The 22,754-nt window shown below is 50.5% G+C and overlaps 1 protein-coding gene across 6 annotated transcripts in view; it reads left to right on the top strand.

Moving 5' to 3' along the window:
* ABTB2 (ankyrin repeat and BTB domain containing 2) overlaps positions 1 to 22,754 on the top strand; it is a 226,094-nt gene that overhangs the window by 126,730 nt on the left and 76,610 nt on the right. The window contains exon 1 of one of the 6 annotated variants that reach the window (XM_027581373.2): positions 9,474 to 9,575. The exons of the other annotated variants lie outside the window; for them this stretch is intronic. The gene's annotated coding sequence lies outside the window, so the exon portion shown is untranslated. Of the gene's footprint in view, positions 1 to 9,473; positions 9,576 to 22,754 lie in introns of those variants that run through there. 6 annotated transcript variants of the gene reach the window in all.

Raw genomic sequence — 22,754 nt, 5'->3', positions numbered from 1 at the left:
CCAGTAATGGCCAAACTCAGTTCTAGAACCCAGACAGCCTGGAATTAGAGGCTGCACACTTAACCACAGCCCTATGCTGCTTCTTATGATAGTTATAAATTCTAAAATGGTTTTAATCATAAAAATAAACCATTAAAAATGTGATAAAATGGCATAGAACTATAGATACACATTATTCTGACGTCCATTTCCTAGTTTTGCTATGGTACTGTAGTTATGTAAGATGTATCCATCTAGGGGAATTGGGTGAAGGATACACAGGACCTTTCTGTACAATCTTGCCACTTCCTGTGAATCTATAATTGTTTCTCGGTTAAAGGTTCCAACAAACAAACCACTGGCAACATTGTATTGTGTTCTGATTGTATGCCAAGCAATGTGCTAAGCACTTTACAGACATTATTTTATTTCATCCTCCCAGCAACCCACGGAGGTGTGGGTGCCTTACCACTTTCAGTTCCAGATGAAGAAACTGAGGCTTGGCGAGCTTAAACAGTGATGGACAGTCACTGGGAAGTTGTGAGGCCACCGGGCATTCCTGCCTCCAGAGCATGAGCGCAGAATGCACCTTTGGAAGTAGGAAGATTTAGAAGGCGTGTGACATGTCACGCACCACTGCGTCAGGCTCTGCTGTCAACCTCCCCGTGGGACAGGTAGCTCCTTGGAACTGCCCCAGACCTTGTTCAGTCTGCGGCAGACCCGAGGAGGAGTGCAGTCAGTCAAGTGTCATCATCTTCTTTCCTTCCCCTCTCCTCCTTCCGGCAGTCCCCTTCCTTCCCATGGAGGATGTGCTGGTCACTGGAGTTCAGTGGCCCTTGGCGGGATGTCCTTGGGGCTGCATGGCAGGTGTTTCTCACCTCCCAGGGAAAGAGTGGACTTTGGGGGCTCAGACCTAGGTTCAGATCCCTGCTTGATTTCTCATCAGGTTTTTTACCTTAAGAAAGTCGCTTAAACTCCGAGCGCTGTTTCATTTATTTTTATTTTTATTTTATCTGTATAATGGGAACAATAATAGTACCTCCTTGTTTTATTACATGCACCCGGTGCATGAATGTTCCATAAGTGTTGATTTCCACATGCTGGCTCAGCAAACACTGGGCCCTGCTGGGTGCTACACACAGCATTGCGTTAGCCAGTCAAAGCCTTTGCTGAGGTTTGGCAATGAGGATGCCAGGGTTTCAGGAACGACCGCAACATGGTTCTGCCATCAAAGAGAATGTAATGGGTCATGGTGCAAAAGGCAAGTTATCAGTATGTAGAGAGTATAAACTGGGAGCAAGGTACCCACTGAGCCTTGAGCTCCTTCCTCTGGATCCAGAGTCTGAATGTTGGACCCAAGCCAGGCCCCTTGCTGGGATCCAAGGACACTGTTGTGATTTGGAAGAGGGAACATTATCAATCACCATGCTGGATGGCATCAGTGATTATCATCTTCATTTCCATCAAAGGTGTCTTGTGACGGGATACCATCAAGTTCAATTTAGTCTGAATAGGGACATGGCAAGGACTTATTTTCCATTTCTGCTCTGGGCTGAACCTGCCTTGAATAATTCAGTGTTCATCTACTTCCAAACACCAAGCCTTTTTTTTTTACCCCCTTGTACTGCTCTATTCAGGGTCGTGTGACTGCTTGTTTCTCCCTGTCTCCTCTCCAAAAACCCACCTACCCACACCTTTGGCTGCTAGTAATGAGTGTTTGAGGGAAAGAGAATCGACTTTATGTACTACAAGGTGGCATCACCTGCCTGAAGTTTAGAGACAGGCTTCAGGGCAGAGGCTGCGCGCAGAGGCCTATGGGTATCTTTTGACCTAATACTCCTAAAAAAAAAAAACAAAAACAAAAAACAAAACCTTATGCTATCATTTAAAATTCAGAGATTTCCTGATCTGGCAACAGTTGGCTAAAGCTAAGTAACATCTGCCCCCTCTGATGGAGCAGATGTTCTCCAATATGCTGTGCATCTCTGTCCCCCAAACTTCAATCATTTACCTTGCGTGCCCGACCCCATAAGCATCTTGTTGTCAACTCCTGACACAGATGAAGAAGGAAACTGTCTTGAACGGTATAGCTGATTAGAAGCATCAGGAGCTAATCAGGCCCTGGCCGGTCCTGAGACTCAGCTCCTTACTCTGTGTGGGCACAGCGGAAGCATTGGGAGCTGCTCCAAGTCCATCCTCCTCCGAGGTCAGCATTACACCTGGTCATCCTAGTTAGGAAGCTAGGATTCTAGAGGAGAATTCTCTGCTCCACACCAAGAGCCCAATCATGGCAGAATTCCTAGAAAAATGATGGGAAGATGACAAACGGTGACTCAGGGGGTTGTGGATACACATGTACATCTTGGGGGAGTAGCCTGCTTGGCGTATATTTGGGTGATGTGGAGTATTAGCTGGGGTACCAGACAAGGAGTCAGATGTACGTTTCTGTCTGGCTTTACCGCTTGCTAACTGGGCATTTGACTTACTGGAGTCTCTGTTTTCTCATCTATAAAATGGGAATAATGTCTAGTGTGCCCACCAGTGGGGTGGATAAGAGGATCAGGTTACCTGATCCTATGAAAATACGCTATGAAGCGCAAAGTTGTGTTGAAAAATGAGGTAATATGACAGCAGTGGTGTGCTGTGGGAAAACATACTGTCTCATCTCTCTGGTAGCGTGAAGATCAGGGGTCTGCGAGCTGGGGCGCTGGGACAAATCCTGCCCCCGAAGAATGGTTTTCACATTTGAAATGGTTGAAAAACAGTAAAAGATAAATAATGCTTAATGGCACATAGAATTTCTATGAAGTTCAGATTTCAGTGTCTGTAAATAAAGTTTCGTTGGAACTCAGCCATGCCCCTTTGTTTATGTATTGTCTATGGCTGCTTTCCCATAGAATGGCAAAGTTGGGTTGTTGTGACAGAGACCAGATGGCCCCCCAAAGCATAAAATATTTACTATCTGACCTTTTACAGTAAAAACTTACCAACCTCTAGGGAAGAACATGGAAGGATAGTGACTCAATCCCCTATTTGTTTTTCTTCTTGTCTCCTCCCAGCCAGACTTAGGTACTGTTGCAAATAGATGGCCCCAGGAATATTTTCAGATCTAAAACCACACAGGCACATCCTCCACGGCCCATAGCGGGTCTGCCCTTCATGACAAAGCCAAGGGTTTCTCTCAATTTAACTGCCGTGGAGCAACGCTCCCATTCTCTGGGCTCCAGCTAGGGGCACTTCCCGATGAAAACCACAGCATTTTTCATAAAACCAATCCCCTTTTAGCAAAAACCGCAAAAGGAGAAGAGGCTGTTCCTGTCACAATGGGCATTTCTCCAGCATATTAACCGCTGAACGGGCCTGGTGGGCAGTTTCCTCCCCTCAGCCACAGACTGGCAGCTCCAATAAGCCTGCAAGAGAGTGTTAGGGCTGGGGTACCTGGGGGGCCCAGTCGGTTGAGCGACTGCCTTCGGCTCAGGTCATGATCCCGGGGTCCTGGGATCGAGCCCCGCATCGGGTTCCCTGCTCGGCGGGGAGCCTGTTTCTCCCTTTCCCTCTGCAGCTTCTGCTTCTCTCTTGCTCACACTCTCTCTCTCAAATAAAAAAAAAAAAAAAAAAAGAGTGTTAGGGCTGAACTGTGTCCCCAAAAGATATGTTGAAATTCTAGCCCCCGGTACCTCAGAGTGTGACAGTGTGACATTATTTGGAAGTCGGGTTGTTGCTGATGAAATTAAGTAAGATGAAGTCCTAATAGAGTAGGGTGGGCGGCTAATCTAACATGACCAGCATCCTTCTCAGAAGAAGGAACTTGCAGCACAGACACACGGGGAGAGGAGCACCGTGCGTGGGTAGAGGCTGAGGTTGGAGCGATGCGTCTATAAGCCGAGGGATGCCAAGGATTGGCAGCCACGACCAGCAGCTAGAAAGAAGCAAGAAAGGATTCTGCCCCGAGAAAGCATGGCCTTGTGGACGCCTTGATCTCAGACTTGTAGTCTCCAGACGTGTAAGAGAATACATTTCTGTTGCTTGAAGCCACCCCGTCCGTGGTATTTTGTTACAGCAGCCCTAGGAAACGCATTGGGCAGCTTGCCCACCTTCCGTGCAGCCTCCTGATGCCTTTCAAGGCACTTGGCGTTAACCCTGTTCTACAAATGGGGGAACAGAGGCGCGGCCGGCTTCAGGGAGCTGCCTGAGGCTTGGGCCGGTGGCAGAGCAGGACCCAGACCCAGGCCTTCCGGTTCCCAGCTGCTGTGAGGGATGGTCCAGCAAATGGCATTCCTCCTGCTGGTCCAGAGCATCTTCCCGGAGGGAAGGGTCCGCTCTCCAAGTGACGGATCCTTTGCCTCTTGTTTCTCATTCCAGGAGTTGCACCAAGCATTTCTCTCCTGTGGTCAGGTGAACTTGTGTGCATGAGCTCTCAAATGTGCAAGAGGAAAATTCAGTCGGTAACTTAAACAAAAACAGCGGAGTTGGGGAGATGTGTTTTGTATACATCTGTGTATTATTTACAATTGGGAAAGAATGGAAGAGGAGGGAACGTATCCGTTCTCTTAGCCATCTTCCAGTGCATCCGAAAAATGTGCTAAAGAGATCCTTGGGGAGAGCTCCCAAATAAAACCCCAACATGGGAAGTGATTTCACAAGGGCTCCTGGAAAGCACAAGAACATTGATACACTTCCTTAGGCAGCACCTGGTTGCCCAAGCTCTTGCATACCATGTAAGTGAAATCCGCACCAAAAACTTCCTGAAATGCTGTGCTTCTCCACACTCAGAAGATTGCTTTAATGCTCCCAGGTCACAGACTTGTGAAGAAACTCCGCTTCCAAGTGAAATGCTTACCACTGAAAGTGACATTTTGTTCAAGACCCTTGTTTACTAGTGGGAATATTTTTGAGCATACAGACACGTGTCAAGAGTTGTATGAAGAGCCCCAACCACATACCCGTTACCCAGACTCAACAGTTACTGAGATCTTGCCCCACTTCCCCTGTGTGTCCCCGTTGTTGCTGGAGTATTTGAAAGCATAATCCCATAGCTCATGTCATTTTATCCCTTCCTGCTGCAGTAAACATCTCAAAAAAAAAAAAAGTTGCTTCTCTTATGACGATGGTATCATTGCCATGTCTGTGTACCCTCGCAGTGACGGGTGCCATGCTCCCTAGTTTGTGTTCAGAGGTCAGGGCTAGGGTTTTTAACTTCATGGCTGGAAATGGAGGCTGTGAGGGAGGGAGTAAGGGCATCGGGGATCAGCAAGAGGCTGGGGTTGGGATCCAGGAAAGAAAATTTGAGGAAGTCCTCTGGGACGGTGAAGGGCTTTCAGAAACTCAGCAAGACTGAGCCCACATGGGGTGTTCTTGGCCAGTTGAGTCTTTCCCCCAGGGACGTTGGGACCCACGTTTCTCCATGGAGTTCTGCCAGCATTGGCTGGCTCTCCCAAGGGCCGCTGTCTCTTGGACACCCGAGAGTTGGATGCCCAGCCTCGGCTCTGGAGGACTCAGCATTCATGACATATGGCTGGCAGCGCCCTGATGCGCTCTCCTGGTTGCTGCCAATAAAGAGAATTGTTTTTTTCTCTGAGCTTGTTCATTTCCATCAAGAGAACTTCCCTCTCCTACCACCACCACCCCCCACGCACACAAAAAGGAGGGGGAAGCTTTTTTGGAATTTGTTTTTAGTGGGCTCTCTCAAAAGGAGCTTTATGTTTATTTTTTGAGTGGCTCTCTGGCCTGTTGTGTCCATTCATCATGCCTCACTAGCAGCGCCCCCCCCCCCCCCCCGCCCCGTCTCTCCTTTACTCGGCAAGCCTAAACTTCATCAGACTGCTCCTAACGACTACCACATGTCCGCAGAGGGCACAGGGGCAGGGGAGGTGGGAGCTGGGAAATGAAGGAATCCTCCCAGGAGCACAGTAGCGTATTAAAATTCAATGGCTTAGTCATCAGAGTCTTCAGCCCAAGCACTGAAGAAAAAGAACTGAATATTCTGTAACAGTCTTGCGGATCACAGAGGAAGGGGGCAGCCGGGGGAGGGAGGGAGGCAGAGGTTGTGGTTTTTAGATAGAGGAGTTCATGCTGTAGAGAACAATTAGGGCCTTTGCTCAGAAATAACAAGACCCACTACTGTTTTCCTGCTCGATAGGAGGAGTGCACAGCGTCAGCCAGAAGGGATCGCTCCAGTAGGCTAGCTCAGCTCCCAGATGAGGAAATGGGGGCTCAGGCAGGGGATGGGACTTCAGAGTCACACGAGGAGTTAGTGGTAGAGGTGGGACCGGATCCCAGGCCTCGGCATCTCTCCATCCGTGTTCTCTTCTCGCTCAAAGAGGGCATCTTCCTTTGGCTGGTACGTCCGTTTGGGGCTGGTAGCGGAAGGGACCCCTCTGGGCTACCTGTGGGTGGCAACCCCGAGATGTCAGAGGACTCAGCCAGTGACTTTGTAGACTGTGGAAATGCTGATGCAGCCTTGCCCCATCCTCTACCCCTCTCTGCTAGAGAGAACAGAAAGTGTGTGGGCCGTTTACACAGCTCAGGTTTTAAGGACTATAAAAGACCCGCCTCCCAAACTGGTTGCACTCACTTCTCTTCCTTCCTTTATCTGTGCTTCTCGCTTAGGAAGGACAGGCCTATTGCCCTTTCCTTTATCCTTAGATAAAGCAACTGAGTCATAAGAGAGTAAGGACTGGAAGTCCTGAGTTATCAGTGGAAGAGCAGGCTCCGCAATGCGTATCTCCTCGTTCCTGGCCCTTTGTGCTGGATTACTGTCCCCTACTTCTGGTGACCGAGGATGTTGAAGGGTAGAGGGATTGTGAAATCTTAGGCTAGAAGAACATTTACAGGAAAGCAAAGCTAAGCCCCTTATTCTAAGGATGAAGGAACCAGGCCAGGAAGGGGAGGTTGGTGCCCTGCAGAGTCAGGCCCAAAGATGTGTTGCATCTGCCCAAGGCAGTAGCCCTGGGACACACTTCTGAGCAGTTCAGCATCCCAGGAGGGTACTGAAGAGTGGCCGGTCCATGACACCCACCACTGGTCCTATTCAGGGAGAGCATTATAGCTGACTAGGGGCTTTGAGGCTCTGTTTGGGTTTCTTTGATCAGTGCCGGGGGCGCAGTGGGGGTGGGGGGGCAGGCACTGAAAGAGGCAGAAAAAGCAATCAACTCAACTAAATGTTGGCAGCAAAATGTCAAACAAGATGATTTTCTGAACAAGTTTGAAAGATCTCCCTTAGGGGAGCTGGGCAAATTCCCATGGATTAGGGCCATTGGGCATGATTTCCAAGGGCATCAGTCCACTCTAGCTTCCCCAGCATACTGTAGATACACCAGCTGTATCCAGACCTCTCATCGTGCCTCTTCCTGTCGACGGTCCCAGGGAAGGAGCCACGGTCCACGTGTGCTCTGGATGTGTTGCCATTTAATTGTGGAAGTAGCGTACGTGGAAGCTCTCATCTCACAGTGGAAGAAATCAGGGCAGAGGGAGAGTCTAGCTTAGAATCCCAGCCTGTGGGTCTCAGCGCACGGTGCTCCCCATCCAGTGCTCCTCTCCGAGCTGCTGCTCAAAGATCAGGAGGGCTTGGAGCCCTTTCTCTGGTCCTGCTGGAGAAGCATGGTAAGTCCTGGACCTCTTCCCTCAGAGAAGGTGGGAAACTTCCTCTCTTAATACCACTGATCTTACAGAGCAAAGCCAATCAAAAGACATTCCGTGAAGACGTCAGTGTGGAAAGGGGAGCTGCCTGGGCCCACAGCATCCCCCACAACCACCCTGTTAGCAGGCGGTTTCTGGTTCTCTCTTCTAGGCCCCCCGGATCACAACCTCCCCAGCAACTGTCAGCAGGAGGGTAGGGGGCAGGGGGTGGAGCAGGGTGGTGGTATCATGCACATCAAATGTGCCTCTAGGTTCGAACAGGATCTTGCTCTTTGGACTTGGAGGAGAGGGCTCCTGGGGAGCAAGTCTAGGCTCATGGTCTTTGTTTCCCCACTGGGCCTAGATTTGAGCTCTGTGGTCTACCGGGGCCTGACGGGAGAGAGCCGCACCTGCCCTGCACCTGCCCGAGAATGGGTCAACCACATGTATGAAAGGCTCTGGGAAAAGCCGAGCCCCTTTGGTGACCTGGGCCTGTCATGGGTGACAGTAAAAGTAAAGCAAGAGCAGACCTGCTGTTTATAAGTGTGGGGGTAGAGGTGAGGACTCTGTCCCCAGAGGTATGCTAATTAAAAGCTGCTAACCTGCAAAAGAACTTATGTTTAAACCCCACCTCCCCTCCACATCCACCCCGCTTCATGCTGATGGTAGTTCTCATTGCAATAAAGCCTTTTATTTCCCCCCACTGAGCCTTTATTAATGAATTTCTAGCCAGAGCCCAAAGCTCAGGAATGTGAAGGATGAACCTGGCTCTCATGCACACACTTGCACACGTGGACCCCTACCCACGAGCCCAAACACACAGGGCTCCCCTCCATGTCCCCTCCTTCATCACAGGCAGCGTCTCTCAAGAGATGAACCGTTAACCTGTCAGAGCTTCCATGGGCCCGAAGTGCCTAATGAAAACCAGAGCTGTGAAACACTCCCGATGCTGAACCAGTCCCCGGAGCTGTTTCACTCTTATGCCCTGGGCTGCAAGTGAGCTCCATTCAAAACAAAGCTGGGGCGCATTATCTCCTTGGCCTAGGTTTGTCTCCTGCGGCTGCCTTGTCCGACCTCTGCCGGCACTCTGATGTGCTGATGTGCTGGATTGGGCCCTTCCCCCCGCCACCCACGTCTGCTATTCAGGGAGAGGGCAGCGCTGGGTACCACCCTCCGCCCCCAGGCAGCCGGGGTGCCCAGGTGAAGGCCACCAGTGAAAGCTGGCAGGAAATAGTATGGCATGAGTCTGGCAAACCTTTGTGGAGGCCCTTGAGAAAACAGTATTGCGTTATTGTCACCATTAATAATAGCCCTTTATTTGAGCCTCGCTGGGACAATGCTCCAAACAAAGCTGAGAGGAACTAACAGTCCCTGCCGTGGGGCCTTGTAATTTATCAAGGCTAATGGAGGAAGACAAATCACCGGGGAGACGTTGTGGGGATGGGCCGGGGATAGCTTATGTGGCTGCTGGAGGTACAATCAAAAGAGACCCCCAAGGCCTCGCTCTGTGTTCCTATTTGCTCTGTTGCAAGAGCACCACATCTCCAGCCCCACCTTTGTCTTGTCTCTTCCACCATGTTTGGGGCTCTTGAAGACTCCGAAAAGAGAGCGAGAATAAAGTCGGGCTGACCGAGGTCTAAATCTCGGCTCCCACACAGCAGTGTGGCCTTGGGCGCTTTCCTGTATTTCCGAGCCTCAGGCCCCTCCTCTGTGGAGGCACTGGGACCAGTGATCATGGGAGCACAAGCCCCTCGCATCGCTCAAGGGATAAGCTGATTGAAGAGGATTGGCCTGAAGTGTTTCTGTGCGCCTTCAAGAGAGGCTGCAAACGCTGTGCTTGGCCCCAGCCCACGCTGCCACTTACCGTGAACCTACTGTGTGCCAAGCGCAGAACCTGTTGCATTTCTGGACCACATTTACTTCTCCGTGGAAGAGTAGTCATGAGAATGAGAAGCCCCCGTGCTGCTTCTGATGAGGACGTGAGTCCGCCTTGTTCTCTTGCTGGGGGCCCGGCTCACCGTGCCAGGGGCGTGGTGGTATTTGGGGCTGGAAGGGTCTGTGACAACCAGAGCCCACCCTGCCAAGTTGGAAGTTGTGCGGGCCTCCAGAAAGACACAGCCAGTAGCTGCAGCTGTGTTGCAACAAGCCTGATTTAATTTGGGGGGTGGTACAGACAGCACTCTGTGGTGTTTGTTAAAAGCCAGAAGAATGCAGCTTATTCACCAATCTGTGAAAATGGCTGTGCGTTGGGTGGGGGACGCCAGAGGAGAATGTGTGAGAGCATTTTAAAAGAGTGAAAATGCTGATAATTATAAATTTATCATCATGCCCATTATGCATGAGATCTAAGTGGATTAACTCATTACAGCTACGGAAGCATCAGGTTTCTTGAGGCCTCTTTACTCCCAGGGTTTAAAATTCTCTTCTGACCTCTCTGTGAATCTGTAAAATGGGACTCTCATCATTGTCAGTAGCCATGGCCCTTCGTAGTCCTTTTATCACCACCTTGGTTTCTTGGAAGTAAAAAGCCAGCAGGACATTAAAAAAAAAAAGTACATTTTTCCCCATAATGCAATTGGCATGAACCCAAAAATGTTTTTTGTGTTTTTCTTTTTTGGTGGGGGGAGGATTTTTGTAAGTTAAATCTTCTTTCAAATGCATGAGAAAAACAGGCCACTTACTGGAATCCTATGGTAAATAGTTTTGTAAAGCGAAGAGGCATCTGCGTATTTTTCTTTTAGGTCAGTCTGGATTTTTCATATCCACAACTATTGCTCTGTGTGTTCAACCATTTCGGCCGCGTTTGTTTTCACATTCACTTCTCTTTCCCCTAGAAAGTCTTTCAGATTCTTGAACCTCAGGGAAGAAATGGAGACAGGAGATGTGAAATGTGCCCTATGGAGTATGACTGAAATGTAAGGATACTCTGAACCCACACAGGACAGAATGAGGCGTTTGGCGGAGATGGGGCCGTGGGAGCCTCCGTGTCCCCTCAGCTCTGCCCTCACCCTTGGCGTGGCCTTGGGCAGGACACTTGGTCTCCATGGGGGGTCAGTTTTAATATCTGTAAAAGGAGGGATTCAAAGAGTTGAGAAAACCCCATGAAATGAGTAACTGTTATGGAATTCTTCCAAAGAGGCAGTGCTGGGCCAAGTGTCCATTTAGAAAAACTGTTACTCTGTTGTTAATCAGTGCAGATTTATCCCTAGAAAGGGTCAGGAGTGTTTCTGGACGACGTTCCAGGGGAAAAGCCTGATCTGGGAATTCTACTGCGTCCTCGAGGCCCCGGCGCGGTGGTGTGCGCCACCAACATGTCCTCTTGGGAGACCCCTCATTGAATTACGCCACGATCGGCAGTTGGGACCTTGAAAATGTATTATTCAAGAGGCAGCGCACCGCCCTGCCAGGGCAGGTACTTTATCAACCAGGATCAGATGGGCTATTGAACTCAGAAAATCCTCATTTTGTATTCGGCTTGTTTCTGCCTGTACCACCTGACCATGGTCCTCATCACCTCCCAGGACCTCTGGGGATTTCACAGGGACGCCTCAAGGTGCTTGGACGGTGGTTGGGATTCTGTCCACTCTGCATCTGGGCAGGAGCACCATCAAAAGCAATCTCTCCAGACAGAGCCTTACATTTAGCAGAGATCTTTTTTTCCTTTTTTTAAAGTTCGTTTTTGGGGAAGCTCCCTGGGGATTCACTGACTAATCCTAGTTCTCTAGGGGGGCTGAACTTTTGAGGACAGTGATACTCGCGCCCCTGTGACCCACCCAGCCAGTTCTGAAAAGCCATTGATTGGTGACACTCAGCTGCTCAGGAATATAACCAGTCAGCATTTTGTAACACTCTAGGCCAGAGCCCGCCTGCTGAAAGGGGGGGAAGGAGGTAGATACCCCGCAAATCCCTAAATGTCAAAAGGCTGAATTTGCACATGCCCAGATGAAAGAGGTCTGCTTGTTTCTGGGAAGTAATGGAGCTGAGCTGGGGAGGATTGTACAACCTGCCCTCCCCCCTATCGGAAAAATGTTCATCTTCTGGAAGTTTCCATGGCAGTTCTTACCGCTCTCCAAACTACTTATAGGAATTTAGGGGTTACAGCTGCATGGCCTCTGTTCTCTCACCCACCTTGTTCCTGCTATGAAATCACCATACGTGATTCTAGACCACAGCTGTAGCACCTGACCCTCCTGTCCTCATTCAGGCTCAAAGGTGATGTCGGACACATGGGACCTCACTAGAGACGATGGGTGGGAGAGCAGAGGTTGAGCTGGGATAGGGAGACCCATCAGGCTGTTAGACCAAAACGTTAACAGGCCTGACACCAGTAAGAGAATAATAGCAATAATTGACGATAGCAAACACACTGAGTGCTTGGACTTGGCTGAGCATCTGTTAAATTGCTCACACATAGGATGATGTGCATGGAGCAATGGTGTGTATATTTACACAACCAGGTATGTAAGCCCCTTAGTAATGGCCCCCTCCTCCCACATACACATCACAGCCTTCTGAATAAGCACACTCTGGTAGAGCTCTCTCTGTGCTGGGCACCCTTCTAAGTACTGTACAAACTCTAGCTCCCCACAACCCTAAGAGGCATGTGCTTTCCATTTGACACGTGATCCTGAAGCACTGAGAAGCTAAGTAACTTGCCAAAGTGACGCAAGATTATCCTCAGTCTTCTGCCGGGTCATTAACTCCATCTCTGTAAACCCCTGACAGCTGTATTTTTCTCATCTATGAAGCAGGTATGAAAGTTCTTCCTTCTGCCTCTCCCTCACTGTGAGGATTAAATGGAAAAAAGTTAATGATAAAGCAGAGCAGAAACTTGTGTTATTCTGTATTCAAACGAGCAGTAGAGAAGGCATGTGAGGGGTATCTCATAATGATCACTATCTGCTGTAATGAGTAATCTAGACTTACAAGCCAACATGGCAATCCACAGGTATGTCACGGCACCTCATCTTAAACCTTGAGACTTCTATAAGTCAACCAGAAAAAGACAATTACCGTATGATCTCATTCATATGTGGAATTTAAGAAACAAAATAGAGGATCATAGGAGAAGGGAGGGAAAAATAAAATAAGACAAAATCAGAGAGGGAGACAAACCGTAAGAGACTCTTAACTATAGGGAACCAACTGAGGGTGGCTGGAGGGGAGGTGGGTGGGGCGATGGGGTAACTGGGTGATGGGCATTAAGGAGGGCACATGATGTAATGAGCACTGGGTGTTATATGCAACTGATGAATCACTGACCTCTGCCTCTGAAATTAATAATACATTATATGTTAATTGAATTTAAGTAAAATTTTTTTAAAAAGAACAACAAAAACCCCTTGAGATTTCTGTTGGACAAAATGGGTTGGGGCTTTTGAGGGGAGCCCTGAGACAGTGGAGTTTTGGGGTCATTGGAGCAGTCTGCCTGCAGGCCTTAAAGGGGAACCGGGGGTGCTGCCTCTCTGTGGGTCTTGCCCTGCCCCCTCCCCCCCCACACACAGGGAGTCTGGCCTTCCTGGGGAAGGTGAGGCAACGTGGCTCACGATTGGTGGGATATGCTCTGGAGGGATTTGGTGGCTTCACAGGATTGGTAATTCTCAGGTAGAGAATGTCTCCTCTGGGGGCAATGCATCAGGGCCCGTCTTGGCTAGAAGATGGCTGCTCCCGAGTTGGCCTCCTCGGTTTTGTGGCTGGGTGTCCTGACATTAGAAGGTGTGAGCTTGGCTGAGCTTTTCTCTCTTTGAAAAGAAAGAAAAAGGGTAACTGTCAGAGTGCTTTGCTGAAGGCAGTTTGGTGGCTTTTTCATCAACAGTGATCGGAGGTTTGATTTTATGGTGTTGTCCAGTATTATAGCCACTCGCCTCACGTGACTAAGTTTACATTTCAATTCATGTTAAATTAAGACAGGCGCATGAGCCCCATATCAAGTGCCCACAGCCAAAACGGGACTAATGACCATGATGTTGGACTGCATAGATATAAAACATCTTCATCATTAACAGAAAATTCTTGCCGTTAGCTGATTCTTCTGGGTATATGAGGGCAAGCCTGCTCCTTCTGAGGCTGGCTTCTTGTGGCCCCTTCTAGTCCAGAAACTCTTCTTCATCTCTTGGAGTCCTAGAGGGGCTCCTGGAGACTCAGCTGCTCTGAGTTGCTTTTTGGTAAGAACCAATTCTCAATGCCTCAGTCGTGCTTTTGCTTCTGATGCCATAGAACCGGGTCTTTCGAAGACACACGTGGCCCCTGGGTTCATTTTTCTTTCAATTTCTCCCTCCAGTGGGAGGACCCAGGGGTGTCCATTCATTCTGGAGCAGTTGCCCTCCCTGTGTGTTCACAATGGACTCAGCTGATTCGAGTCAGGATTCAGAGGTCAGTCTTAAGACCTGCCTTCATAAAAAAACCATCTCACAGGGCCAGGTGCTCTTCATGCCAACTGTTGAGGCTCCTTTCATGCGTGAGGAATAACAGAACTATCCTGTGTATTTAGAATTTTATAAATGTCTTAAATGAGTTTGTGTTTAAGCAGCTCAGCTACAGAGCAGGTAGTTGACTCCTGTGAGTGGTCTTATGTCTGCATGAGCTGTGCTGTGGTAGAGATTCAGAGCCACCCCAGAAACCGTGGGCTGCAGACCGGGCACATCCTGGCTCATTCTTGCAGCTGCACGGCTACGGCATTCCCCCAGTCAGCTCTCCAGCCAGAGGCTTCAGGATGTCATTTTCCTTTTGGATAGCCCGTGGCTCCCCGTATATTCCTCCCCACTGGAGTGAGTGAGTGTGTGAGTGTGTGTGTGTGTGTGTGTGTGTGTGTGTGTGTGTGTGTGTGAGAGAGAGAGAGAGAGAGAGAGAGAGAGAGAGTTGCAGTAAGACACTGAGAAAATAGACTTCGTGAAACATGTTTCACTTGGGAAAGCAAAAAAAAAGAATTATTGGCGATTTTGCCTCAAGTGTTTGGAACCTGGCACCAGCCTCGTTTTCCAACATTAAGCGACCAAATGTCACCCGGTACAGGTTGCCGACACCGTGTCTCATTACCGTCTTGATTCTTCCCCCTACTCAGCCTCCTTTTCCCAAACAAACCCTTTACATCTCGAAGGTCAGAACCCCGGACGGCTTTTTACACAGCCACCATATGGTGTTTGCTTTAGCATAGATCCACAAATGATGTGTTGTTATAGTGGAGGTGCAGAAAATTATATGACAAAACCGGGTTTGTTTCTCTGCTAGAAACCCAAGGCTGAAATACTGCAGTCTTCCTTCAAGCCTGACTCAGAAGACGAAAGGGAGCCTTTCCCAGAATTAGGGGGCATTCACCAGGGACCAGAGGGGAAAACATAGCATTGCCCTGGTCACTAGTGGCTGAACTAGTAGATTATTTTCTGTCTGTATTTTATGAAACTCATGTGTTGTGTTTGTTTCTCGTGTAATTTATTTCCGCCTCTAGATGTCCCCCTGCCTGCCAGGAGATTGTAACCTGTCTGTAGTATGGGTGTGTGATTATAAATCGACGGTAGCATGGACATCATAGCTGAGACTCATCAGTTGGATTTCACAAAGGACCAAGAGTGGGAATGAGTGTTGACTGGGTGCCAGGGTGTTTGGCAAGGACTTAATGCCCACCCAGTGGATTATACCATTTTTGGCTGAATGGCGATGTCCTAAGGATTGGATTGGTCCTAAAGGAAATGATCAGGAGTTGGGTTTCATTTACCAAGGCATTAGAATGTCCTTGATGCCAGAATGTGGGATCACAATATTTTCCCCCCTAATTATGGCTTCTGAGATAAGACTGGTGGACCAGGGAAAGAATTTATCTAATTTCTGCCTCATTTTCCTCACCTTTAGAAAGATGACTTGGAACCACACAGGAGCTTAGAAGGATCTTGAATCCTGACTACCTGTCCCTTTGGTCTGAGGAGACCATACCCCAGGCTTTCTAGAATGTTCTGCCATGTGCATCTGTCCCTCTTATTTCTCAGCATGGAGGAGGGGAAGGTGAGAAAGTGACGTGTCTGTTTAATAGTGGAGCCAGAGTGGGACCCAGTCAAGACCATCTCTCCTGGCCCTCAGGTCAGAGGTCAAATTTGAGTAAAGGACATGTGATGAAAATAGTTTGAGAGCTTAGAGTGAAATGTTGAATTCAACTTGAGCAAATCCCCGTGCTTCGGTTTTCTCCTCTGTTAAAGGGGTTAAATTCACTTGCCCTGTTTGCCTGAAAATGGAATGATACAGTACCTGTGGAAGTACTTTGCACAAAATACGATTTTATATCTGTGTTGTCCAGGATGGTAGCCACTAACCACACATGGCGATTTAAATTTAAATTAATTGAAACTAAATGAAAGTAAAAATTTAGTTCCTGATATTCACTGGCCGTCCTTTAAGTGCCCAGTAGCCACATATGACTGGCGGCCACCTTATGCGCCAGCACCACTGCACACCAGCGTAAGCAAGTGGGTGCTAATAGAAGCCTGTTCTGCAGTCAGAAGGAATGCGGGCTTGGCGCTTACAGTCCCGAGGGAAGTTTAGCATGGGGAACGGGGATTCAATCTAGGCTCTATCAGTCACCAGCCGTAGGACTTGGGAGGTGACCTGGATTTTCTGAGCCTCCGCTTCCTCGTCTGTAACATGGAAAACACAGCAGTACCCTCCTTACAGGGTAGACGTGAGGGTTTCATGAAATTGTGTCTGCCAAGCAGTCAGCTCAGTACCTGGCACTTCGTAAGCGCTCATATGATTTCTTGTTAAGTCATAATGTGTTAAGCTGTGGGCTGCTAGGCCATATGGGAAAATACACGTCTACACGGTCCCCGCCCTTTGACCTACGTAAGGAAGGACAGGTGAACTTCCCCAAGGGGGTGTTGAAGGAGGGAATGTGGTCACCTTAAGCCCGAGGGCCAGACAGGGCAGCTTTGTTCCTAGCACCCCGAATGCCAAAGAGGTAGCCCTCCCACTGGGTGGGGGAGTGAGGAGGAGCACTGTTCCGACGCCAGAAGAAGCCGAGATAACCATGGGCTTTTTGCTTCCTCTCTGGCTCCCCCCGGAATCAGTGTGGCTATTTCAATAAGCCAGGCTGGCTTCTCTGAGCTGGGCTGCATCTGTGCAGTAGGGCCTGGGCCGGGGCAGCGGCCGAATGGGCGGTGTTCCCTGTCCTTCTGAAGGAAGGAAGTGACGAACCCCAGGCCTCTGCTGTCCCCTGGCCCAGGTGCTGGTGATGAGATGAGAGACGGTGGCAGTGATGCTCCCGGTCCAGAAGGGGCCACGGCGTTTGGTTTCGCAGCAGGCAAGCCTGCTGTCATCCGGGAAGAATGCTGAGGAGATAACGGGCCAATCTCCCCCAGCATGGGGATGAGCATTAGCTGGGAAGTGGGGGAGGGAGCTCAGAGCCAGCGCTAACAGGAGGCTTTTCCACTGAGAGCAGCTGTGGAAGCCCCTTTCCTCCTGGGATGGAGGGATGGAGTCAGGCCTGAGCTGTGCATGAGCCAGGTGATGGCCACCTGGAACGAGACAGGAGAGGACCTGGTGTCCAGGTCTGGACCCCTGATGGCTCCCTGGAGACCACCTCGCCTCTTCTGGCCCAGCTAGTAGTTTCATTGGCCCTGGCACTAGATTAGGGAGGACTCTTGTGGTTGCAAGTTATACAAAACATCTTTGAGGATAAAGTAGAAATACAAAAAGAAAAGGGTTATTGGAAGCAGGCAGAGCCCAAAGGCAGGAGAGCTGAGCCTTGTGATGTGCTGGCACCAAGGTCTGGCAGAATACACCCCATCTCCTTTTCTCCCTCCTTCTTCTCCTTCCTGATTTCCTCTTTCCCGTCGGCTTCTTTGTAAACAAGGTCACAGTTAGGGATTGGGGCTCGGGGTGTGTGCCCTAAATGCACACCTTGGGAACCTTTCTAGATTCCCTTTCCAATTCTCCGGGAAGGGGTCAGTGGTCTCGTGGGGGCTGGGTCATGCTATCCAAATGGCACCCTCCCCCTGTGACTAAGGAGGGCTATTCAAGCAGTGGTCATTATGAGCTGTCTAGACAGACCAAAAGGAAGTGGAGAAATGTGAGGATTCAGGAAGGGACCTGGCATCTGGCCCCCTGACTGGCTCCAGTTATCCCTCCCCCAGGTGTGGAGTGTAGGGCCCTGGCTTGGGGACAGGGCCATATCAGGTGGCCTTCCTTGCAATTCACCTCCTGGAGCCTGAACTCAGAACCTCCACTGACCGTTAGAGTTGCTTCTCTCTTGAGAGTCTCCCCTTTAGAAATTCGTGGTGAGCCCCCCCCCGGGGGGGGGGCCTGGGAGGAGACGGGGCTCAGATCCCCCAGTGCCCCACACTCCACACCCTGTGAGTACTTGGAATGGGATGGGGTGAGGGAAGTTTCTTCTCTACCGGCTTCTGAGTTCCCACGAACACAGGCAGAACTGCAATAATCAGGAGCCATTTCAGTCTTTTTATCTTCCAAACCACGGTTATTTTAGTCTGCAGTAGATCACCTCTCCTCATGCTACAGATATCCTTGCATTATTCCTCTGCTGTTTCATGAGAACAACTGTGTCCTCAACTCCACAGATAGCTGTGTCCATTCTGAGGCATACACCGAATATCTGTGTACTGCTTCATTCGAAAGAACTTGGTCACTGATTTGCATTGTGCTTGGTCCCAGGAAAAAAAAAAAGTCAAGGAATCTTACAAAAATGCATCAAATATGAGACAAACTGAGTAAAGAATTCTGCTTTTACCCTTTCAGTCAGACTGTATCTCTCTTGTGGCCCAGAGCGCCTGACACCCTACTGGGCACAGGAGTGGATGCCTGGTCAACCGTGACTGGGGAGAAGGGGGCAGACAGGGTCCCCTCAACAGAGCCAGTCCCCCCAACGTCCCCCTGGTGCTGGGGGGAGGGCGCAGGGTGTCTGTGCATGCTTCTGGCCATACTTCGTGCATCTCCCTTTCACAAAGAGCTCAGCTGCTCACCCTTCGGCTCTCACACAGGCAGAGCAGAAATAGTGTTGGGCTGTCTGAGCAGGCCCCTCGCTCTTCACTGAGGCATGATTCACTTAGGAGTGATGTGTTCCCACGCCCACTGGCAGCCTCGCCCCCTCTATTTTGGTTTGGTTGTCATAGGAGAAGGGAGGAGCCAGGGTCCTTGCGTCTAAGAGGCCCTTCCCCACTTCCCTCTACCACAGCCAAAACAGCCCTTGCCCCTAAGCCAGGGTGGAATGTTCATCTCTTAGCCCACCAGCTTCTGCTTGTCCGCTCTGTGGGCACCTGCCCTCCTTCCCTTCCTCTTTGGGGTAATGTCAGATTCTGATGGAGGGGTAAGCATAGAGATTAAGAACATGTGCTTGGATGTCGGACCAGTGTGGTTCCAGCTCTGCCCCAAACAAGCTGTGTGACCTTACAAGTAACGTAGCCTCTCTGGACCTCGACTTTCTCATCTCTAAAGTGGGGACGATGGTATCCACCTCTGCACGTTATCCCGAGGAATAAGTGAGCAGAAGGCGATCTGTGCGGTGCCTGACACGTGGCAGGGTCTCACTAATGGCGGCTGTAGTGTTGGTAGGGAGGCACCCAATGTGCATGTTGCAGAAGGAAGCTCAGGGCTTCTGTTGCCCCTCTTTGAGGGGGAATCTCAGTCATGGCTTCTGGGGTTTGGGAGGAATTGATGCGGAGACTGGAAGGAGGAGGTGTTCTGCCATGACTGTTCACTTTCCACATCCATCCCCCCTCTCCCAGGACTAAGTTTCATCCCCATATGAGCAGAAAGCTGACCCTAGGGTCATTTGAGGAGTTGTTGCAGTTGGCCCAAACACTGTCATTTGATGTCTATGAAGCCCCCCCACCCCCGCCTCCTTTTCGCCACAGGAAACCCATGCTTCCTTGGACCAGGACGGAAGGGATTCTGGACACACATCTGTCATGACTTTATTCAGCAAGTATTTACTGACGTGTGCCACGCATTTCCATGGGTGCTGGGAGTGAACCCCCTGCCCCTACGGAACTCATGGTCTGGGAGCGCTCAAACATTCGCAAGGCCTTTCAGGAGACTTGGAGAGACTTCTCTTGCACGGATGCCTTCAGCGTCCCCTTATGGCCAGGAGATGACGTTCAGACTCCCTGCCCCCACGTACCTCGCCGGCATTTCTGGCCCCACTCTCCCATGAACACCTGCCCCTCACACCCCCTCTTCTTTCTGTTTGGGGGCCGCTCACTCTCTTCTGCCTTTGCTCCTCCCTGGACCCTTACCCCTGCCTCTTTCTGCCTGAGCTTCCCTGCTGTTCTTCCAGGGCCAGCTCGGGTTGTCCCAGGGTACCCCCCCGCCCCGCCCCCAGAAGCCATCCTGGCCCCTGGGCACCATTAGCGGCCATGCTGCTGCGGCCATGGATACACCTGCACGCAGGCCAGGCCTTGTCTCATGAGCCGCGCTGCTGGCTCTGCAAACGCAGGGCTGGGACTCAGGCTTCTTCCACTCTGCTGCTGGTGTGTCGGGACGGGGCTTACCAAAGAGTTCCCCGAGGGGGACAGAGCTCCAAGTTAGGTGTTCAGGTGGGCTCAGGCTCAAGACACCTTGCCTTGGGGGCGCCTGGGTGGCTCAGTTGGTTAAGCGACTGCCTTCAACTCAGGTCATGATCCTGGAGTCCCTGGATCGAGTCCCACATCGGGCTCCCTGCTCAGCAGGGAGTCTACTTCTCCCTCTGACCCTCTTCCCTCTCATGCTCTCTGTCTCTCATTCTCTCTCTCTCAAATAAATAAATAAAATCTTTAAAAAAAAAAAAAAAAGACACCTTGCCTTGGTCAGGAGGTGGTGGAGCGACCCACCCCAGTGGCCTGCCCTCTTGCCGACGTTCCGGGCCTTGACCCTGTGGCACTGTGTGAGCCTCCCTGCGTGCTGCTGACTCCCTGAGAAGCTGCAGGGGGTTACTCGGGTCAGAGACACGGCAAGCTGGTTGCTTTTGTAGCATCCCATTTAAGTCTTTACCTAACCCTGGATGTTCGGGGTGTAAAACTAGTAGTTCACCAGTTCTGTGCAACTTTTTCAGTTGCTCCTTGGCGCCCATGTAATACCGCCTTGACCATGGCTGCACCTCCGGGCCAGACGGAGACCCGTCCCTAGCGGCGCAGAGCCTGCAGGCTCAGGATGCTGCCGAGCTTCCGCGGGGGTCCCCGCTCCAGTCTGTGGCCAGCGCTAGCGACGTGCAGGTCATGACCGCCTTGGCACCGAATCCGGGTTGCCGGCGTCTTCTAGTTCTGTGATGCCTCCTAGTTTTTACAATTTGAAGGAGTCATCATATCATGATGAGTTCAATGGATTTTGCTGACGTTTCCCCCCCAGAATCAACGTGCCCCTTTTAAAAACGTTGTACGTTTGCATTCATTTATGAAAACCACACTTGTGAACTAAGTCACTTGTTTCGCTTTCCTACGTAACCTCTCTTGAACACCCTGAGGGGAGGGGCTGTGTGCCTTCAGGTTCCCGCCCCCACCTTCAGGTCCACCTCTGCAGTGGACTGGGCCACAACTCCACTCCACATTCTGCTTTTTAATAATTCCTCCTTTGAGTAAGAGCCGTCCTGGCTTCTAGGAATGTGGACTGGAAAATGAAGCCATAGTTAAAGGAAGTGAGGAAGTTTCTTTTTTATATAGGAGGGCATCTAAGTCAGGGTGTTGGGGAGGAGGGAGCAAGCAGTCTGGGGCCCCAGCCAGCCCCTCTGTCCTTCCACTGCCCTTTGTGTGGGACGGCTGCCGGTGGTCACACCCTGCCAGGAACTGACAGCGAAAACCAGTACATACGTGACAGACACTTGTCGCCCCAGGAAAAGGGAGGCCTTGCTCCTCTCCTAGGGTCCAGGTGTTTCTGTGGTTGCAGCATTGAAGGCTGGGATTCTTTTCCAGTTTACAGTATGGTCCAGAAGAGCACAGTGGCTCCACATACTTGGGGAGGGGGGTGTGGGGCAGCCTTAGAGGGGAGCGGGTAGGTCCTGGGCTTTTCAGCCATAGCTGGCTGCTGGATCTTTTAGCCAGCGTCCTACAAATCTGCTTTGAGGAGCCTCTCTATCCCTTAGGAAGAGGTGTTCCATGAGGAGCCTGATTTCTGAGAACAATGTAACAATAGGGTAAAGAACATCAACTCTGAAACCGGCTGGCTTGTGTTTGAATCCTGGCTTGACCTGTTAGCTGTGGAAGCTGGGCCAGGTTATGTCAGCTTTCTGTGGCCCAGTCTTCTCATCTATTGAGGACAGTGACATAGTGGCAAAGACTTGGAGGGACAATTCTGTTCTAAGTACTTCCTACTTTTAATTCCCGTGCTCCTCAGAACCACACTATGAGGTGGGTTCCATTATTATCCGCCTGTCCCCATGCTGGAGGTCCCCAATTCATCCTCTGCAGGTGGAATTGTCCCTCTCGGGGAGGGGGCAAGGACAGCACCTTCACCCTCCCCAAGGCAGAGACTGGCTGCCAGGAGGTGATTCTCTACCCTTACTTCCTTCTCCCCAGTACCCCTCAGGCTCTGGAGTGGGGTGGGGGGGACTTTCCCTGACCCCTAGATCAAATTAGCCCTCTTCTCTGAGTGCTCAAATACCCTGTAATAGTATTCATTCATCCATTCAACAAATGTTTACCAAATGCCTGGAACGTGCCAGACACTGTCTTGGGTGTTTGAGATAGGTCAGAGAATAAAACACACATCTCTGCCTTTATGTTCCTGTGGGGTTGAGGGGTGGGGATGGGAAGACAACCAGCGGTGAAGACAGTGAGTGTATATTGTACGTGAGGGGGGGAGGGGGGGAGACATGGGCAAGAATGGAAGGAGGGGCAGGAGAGCAGGTGGTGGAGTCAGAGTTTGAAATAGGGTAGTCAGGGTGGACTTTCATGACTGTAACACAGGCTGCAAGGAGGTGAGAGAACTTGCCATGGGAGAATATTCTGGACAAAAGGGACAGCCTGCCCAAAGGCCTGAGGAGTTCTAGTGAGACACAGGGCAGTAGGGTCTGAGATGCCCTGGGGCCAGCCCCACGGGACACTACAGGCCATTCTCAGGACTCCACTCTGAGTGAGACGGGGAGTCCTTGGAGGGCTGCGAGCAGAGGGGCGACACGGTCTGAGGTATGTGCTGAAGGGGCAGTTCCGACTGCTGCGTTGAGTCTGGGCTTGGGATGACCTCGTTAGTAC

This window comes from Zalophus californianus, chromosome 11 (genome assembly GCF_009762305.2).
Source record: "Zalophus californianus isolate mZalCal1 chromosome 11, mZalCal1.pri.v2, whole genome shotgun sequence".
NCBI classification, from domain to species: Eukaryota; Metazoa; Chordata; class Mammalia; order Carnivora; family Otariidae; genus Zalophus; species Zalophus californianus.
This window is presented reverse-complemented; position numbering and strand designations above follow the sequence as displayed.